A 6,221-nucleotide genomic window follows, 5' to 3' on the forward strand; every position below is an offset into this window, starting at 1 on the left:
CCTCCACCTGGTTAAAAAGACCTTCACCTGGTTAAAAAGACCTCCACCTGATTAACAAGGACCTCCACCTGGTTAAAAAGACCTCCACCTGATTAACAAGAACCTCCACCTGGTTAAAAAGACCTCCACCTGATTAACAAGGACCTCCACCTGGTTAAAAAGACCTTCACCTGGTTAAAAAGACCTCCACCTGGTTAAAAAGACCTCCACCTGGTTAACAAGGACCTCCACCTGGTTAAAAAGACCTTCACCTGGTTAACAAGACCTCCACCTGGTTAAAAAGACCTCCACCTGATTAACAAGGACCTCCACCTGGTTAAAAAGACCTTCACCTGGTTAAAAAGACCTCCACCTGATTAACAAGAACCTCCACCTGGTTAAAAAGACCTCCACCTGGTTAAAAAGACCTCCACCTGATTAAAAAGGACCTCCACCTGGTTAAAAAGACCTCCACCTGATTAACAAGACCTCCACCTGGTTAAAAAGACCTCCACCTGGTTAAAAAGACCTCCACCTGATTAAAAAGACCTCCACCTGGTTAAAAAGACCTCCACCTGGTTAAAAAGACCTCCACCTGGTTAAAAAGACCTCCACCTGATTAACAAGGACCTCCACCTGGTTAAAAAGACCTTCACCTGGTTAAAAAGACCTCCACCTGATTAACAAGACCTCCACCTGGTTAAAAAGACCTCCACCTGATTAACAAGGACCTCCACCTGGTTAAAAAGACCTCCACCTGGTTAAAAAGACCTCCACCTGATTAACAAGGACCTCCACCTGGTTAAAAAGACCTCCACCTGATTAACAAGAACCTCCACCTGGTTAAAAAGACCTCCACCTGGTCAACAGGGACCTCCACCTGGTTAAAAAGACCTTCACCTGGTTAAAAAGACCTCCACCTGGTTAAAAAGACCTCCACCTGGTCAACAGGGACCTCCACCTGGTTAAAAAGACCTTCACCTGGTTAAAAAGACCTCCACCTGGTTAAAAAGACCTCCACCTGATCAACAAGGACCTTCACATGGTCAACAAGGACCTCTTACTTCAGGCAGCTTGTCTCTCAGGATGTCTGGTGTTTTGAACTTTGAAAGCTCTGATCATCACTAACATTTGTCACAATACTTAATGTCATGACCAACATATGTTTATTCTTTCAACCTCCAGCCTCTTCTCCTCCATCTCCTCCAGCTTCTCCTACTCTCCCTCCTCCAGCCTCTTCTCCTCCATCTCCACCAGCTTCTCCTACTCTCCCTCCTCCAGCCTCTTCTCCTCCATCTCCTCCAGCTTCTCCTACTCTCCCTCCTCCAGCCTCTTCTCCTCCAGCTTCTCCTACTCTCCCTCCTCCAGCCTCTTCTCCTCCAGCTTCTGCTACCCTCCCTCCCCCAGCGTTTCCTCCTGCATCTACTTCTGCATCTTTACTGTCGTCACCTGACAAAAATATATTGTTGCCGACATGAACAGTGGGACAATTTGTGGTGCAACAACCATCAATTTTGAGGATACAGTTATAGAGGAAAAACTTCACAACTGTCATTAGTTTGGATGTATAAAAATCACATTAGTATATATTGTATTTTTCCCTTTTTAATAAATAAAATGTATTGGTATTGTTATCAGAACTTGCAATAAAAGAATACACTTGACAAGATTATTCTTGTATTATTACATTTATTGGGTTACGTGAAAATGTTTTTAAAAAGAAAAAGAAAACAGAAATCTGCATCACACATCTTTGCAGGTGTGTGTGTGTGTGTGTGTGTGTGTGTGTGTGTGTGTGTGTGTGTGTGTGTGTGTGTGTGTGTGTGTGCCAGGTGTAAACAGGGTGAAAGACCCATGTTGAAAAATCTGCTACAGTCTGAGCACTGAATTCAGATTATGTTCATTATTATTACTATTTTTTATTTATTTTATTTTATTCATTTGTATTTGTGTGATGAAGGATTTGTGCAGTTTACATTGATGCTTACAAACTATTTCATTTGTCTATTTTATTGTTTCATCTATTCTTGTTAGTTTTCGTATTTAATAATAAATTAATAATAATAATTTTCAGTCAGTCGGTGGGGGGTGGGTCGGGGTGTTGATGGGGTTGGTTAGTTGTGGTTGGTCGGGTGTGGGGGGGCGCCGATGGGTGGTTCGCCCAGGGAGCAAAACTAGCCAGGACCGCCTCTGAATTGTTGACAATTAGGCCAAAAACCGATCCCGGTCTCCTTGATAAGCTTGTCCCTGTACGGTATCCTCTCACCATTCTTCTTTTTATGCAAACTGGCGACTGAGGAAACGGTTTTAAAACGTACTACTAAAATACTGCTCATTGTGTTGCTTGTTAATATTCGAGATGCAAACAACATGGCGCGGGGAGGCATGTTGGCTAGTTAGGTCACGTGTCTGACACAGACCGATAGGCAGAAATGTGCATTTTAATGTCAGACAATCAGCCTATGAACATTTTTGTGTCGTCTCGTCAACGAAATCTGACCAACGTCTCGTCATGTTTTAGTCATCAGAGATGATTTAGCTCGTCACCGTCTCGTTATGGTCATGAAAAAAAGGTTTGTGAACGAAATAAATTCATCATCATCATCATTGACGAAAACAACACTGCTATGTACCCCCCAAAATATCACATGGAAAACTAAAATAGGAAATGCACCGCTGTAATGAAAAGAAGACGCGTCCCTGCACACGTTCTCCAACGCCTCCGTTTGCAGGGCTGAAGTCTTTTGTTTACTTCCTGTGTTTATGAAAACATAACATAAAAATAAATAAATTCGAAAGAAAAAAAGAATATAAGATGGGAAGGATATACATGATTTAACAAGATACAGGTTTCACATATATCTATGTGCACACTTCCTATGTTGCTCCCTTTTATACATGATGCTGTTTTTTGTAAGGAGTATTATGTTGTATTACATTTGACTTAATAGAATATTAAGTTATGTTTCTTTCTTTCTTTTTCTTTTGACGCTTCTTCTTTTGTTGAAGCAGAGCAGCCAACCAGTCATTTGGGCTTTCAGCCGGGCCAGTGAGTGGTGGGATGTGACAGTCCCGGGGTTCACACACATGCAGTGGGTCTGCAATTTCCAAATGTCTGAGGAAACACTTCATACTTTGTGCACGGCTACGTCCAGCGATGGAGAAGCAAAACACCAACTTCAGAGCCTGTTTGCCCCTGAGGAAAAGAGTCGCCATTGCACTGTGGAAGCTGGCGACCAACCGTGAAAACAGAAGCATCATCGTATTTTTGTTGTCAGTAAATCATCAGTGTGTCGGTGTGTGCAGGACTTCTGGAAAGCTGCCTGCACATTCTTAGTTCCTGAAGTGATTTATTTTCTGGACCAGGAAAAACTTGAAGACATAGGCTGAATACTTTGAGAGCAGGTGGGGCCTTCCACGGTTGGTGCTATTGAAGGCTCAAACATACCAATAATAGCACCAGAAGAACACACCGACTACTTTAACAGGAAAGGCTGCCATTCCATCATCCTCCAGGGAGTTGTTGATGGGAAAGGACTGTTCTGGAGTGTGAATGCAGGAAAGCCGGGAGTTTGCATGATGCTCGGGTTCTGCGATTGTCCACATTGTGGGACTTGGTGGGGCAGGGAGGCCTGTACCCTGCTTGCACAAAGAACATTTGGGGGTGGATGTTGGCTGCTATGCGTTGGGGGACTCTGCTTATGCTTTACAGAACTGGCTTCTGAAACCATTTCCAGACAATAGCCGCTTAACAGCAGAACAACAAACCTACAACAAAAAAACATCCAGGGCCCGGGTCCTAGTTAAAAACGCATTTGGGAGACTTGCGAGACATCGGTGGCGATGTTGTTTAAAGAGGAATGACAGTGACATTGAACTTGTCAAATTCATGGTGGGTCCGTGTACGTTCAGGCATGTCATTTCTTTGTTTTAAACCAAAATCGGAAAAACAACCGATTTTCTTTTCCTATTCCCAGAATTCAAAGATGAAAAACAAGAAAAACATATTTAAAAAATGACCTGTTTTTGGATTTTGGTAATTTCTTTTTTTATTTTTCCTTCTGAATTGAAAGATGAAGACATGTTAACAGGTGGCCTGGAAGTTAAAATAATTCTTTCAATTTAAAAGCCTAGATTATCTCGTAACATCTTGCAAGCACATTGGATATTATATTATACATACATAAATAACTGTGTTGACCCCATATTCTATTCTATTCTATTCTACAGTCATTTAGCAGACGCTTTTATCCAAAGCGACTTACATTTGAGAGGAAGAACAACACAAGCATGAATTCAAACAAGATGGGACGTCATAATTAAGTGATAGTCAGACCGCTTTTGAGTCCAGTTGGACCCAGGTGCTGTCATGTAGTGCTAGTGCAGTGCATATAATTTTTTTTTTTTTTTTTTTTTTTTTTTTTAGTCATTTTATTTAAATACAGGATCACGATTTCATCACACAATATCAAGTAGGTCATAAGTGCATGATTTCATCACATAATATCAACTTGGGCATAAGTGCATGATTTCATCACACAATATCATCTTGGGCATAAGTGCACACAGCTTCTTCAGTACTTGGTTGAGCCAAAAAGCTGGACAAATCTTTCTGACTCATTTAGTTAAGCTAAATGTGGAAATGCTCCTTAAACAACTGAGTCTTTAGCTTGGTCTTAAAAGTGGATACGGACTCTGCGGATCGGACGGAGTTTGGTAGATCGTTCCACCACCGGGGAACAACAGAGGAGAAGAGTCTAGCTACTGATTTTGCGCCACGTTGTGGTGGGAGCACTAGGCGTCTTTCACTGGTAGAGCGTAAGTAGTCCCATAGACTGTATGGTTGACCCATATAAAACAACATTAATATGTTCTTTCATGCATACAGTGATCCTGAAGTAATAAAATAAAAAAATAAAATAAAAGTAAAAGCCTAGTGGAGGAGTAGTAACCAGGATTACAACACATTGTTCACCGTTTCTGTCATCAAAGTGCTGTGAACTCCTAAGTTACGTTTCACTGCTGTGCTAAGCTGCCATATTACAGGCGGACGAGTCAATAAAATCATTTTGAACTTAAAATGCTCTTATTTTCTCAGGAAGTGTTTACCCGGTCGAGATCACACAAACAGTGAAGTTAAAACTTCCCTTATAGTTTGATTAAATGTTGTCTCATTGTGTCAGCGACACACACCTGAGTACATTAGCTAAAAAACATTTACTTACCAAATATAAAGGTATAAAGATAGATAGATCGATAGATAGATAGATAGATAGATAGATAGATAGATAGATAGATAGATAGATAGATAGATAGATAGATAGATCGATAGATAGATAGATCGATAGATAGATAGATAGATAGATAGATAGATAGATAGATAGATAGATAGATAGATAGATAGATAGATAGAATAAAAACTTCTATGAAAAGTAAAACTGTCAAGATTCTCTTCTGTTCATGTTTCTATTCTGTTTTTATGTCCACAAGATTTTTAATGTAATTAAAATTTTATGTCATTTTCATTATTAAACTGACGCTGGTTATTTATGTTCTTAAGAGGCAACGAAGAGTCAAAAATACCTAAAAAAAATGCCTTTAACACACTTTATTATTCATGTTTCAGCCATGTACAAAAACCAAAAAATTCCACATTTATAATATAAAAAACAAACTTCCAACTGTACACACACATCATCTTCATCATCGTCATCATGTGTCTCATCCTCTGATCAGCTGATCTCCATCTTCTCCAGCCTCTCTGGTCTGTATCTGAAGCTTTCCTCTCCAGCATCAGGAGTCCTCTTCATGGTCTGTAGATCTCCAGGGTCTGCATCCTGGTGGACTTCATGGTCTGTAGATCTCCAGGGTCTGCATCCTGGTGGACTCCATGGTCTGTAGATCTCCAGGGTCTGCATCCTGGTGGACTCCATGGTCTGTAGATCTCCAGGGTCTGCATCCTGGTGGACTCCATGGTCTGTAGATCTCCAGGGTCCTGCATCCTGGTGGACTCCATGGTCTGTAGATCTCCAGGGTCTGCATCCTGGAGGACTCCATGGTCTGTAGATCTCCAGGGTCTGCATCCTGGTGGACTCCATGGTCTGTAGATCTCCAGGGTCTGCATCCTGGTGGACTCCATGGTCTGTAGATCTCCAGGGTCTGCATCCTGGTGGACTCCATGGTCGGTAGATCTCCAGGGTCTGCATCCTGGTGGACTCCATGGTCTGTAGATCTCCAGGGTC

The sequence above is a fragment of the Melanotaenia boesemani genome, chromosome 6, assembly GCF_017639745.1.
Source record: "Melanotaenia boesemani isolate fMelBoe1 chromosome 6, fMelBoe1.pri, whole genome shotgun sequence".
NCBI lineage: Eukaryota > Metazoa > Chordata > Actinopteri > Atheriniformes > Melanotaeniidae > Melanotaenia > Melanotaenia boesemani.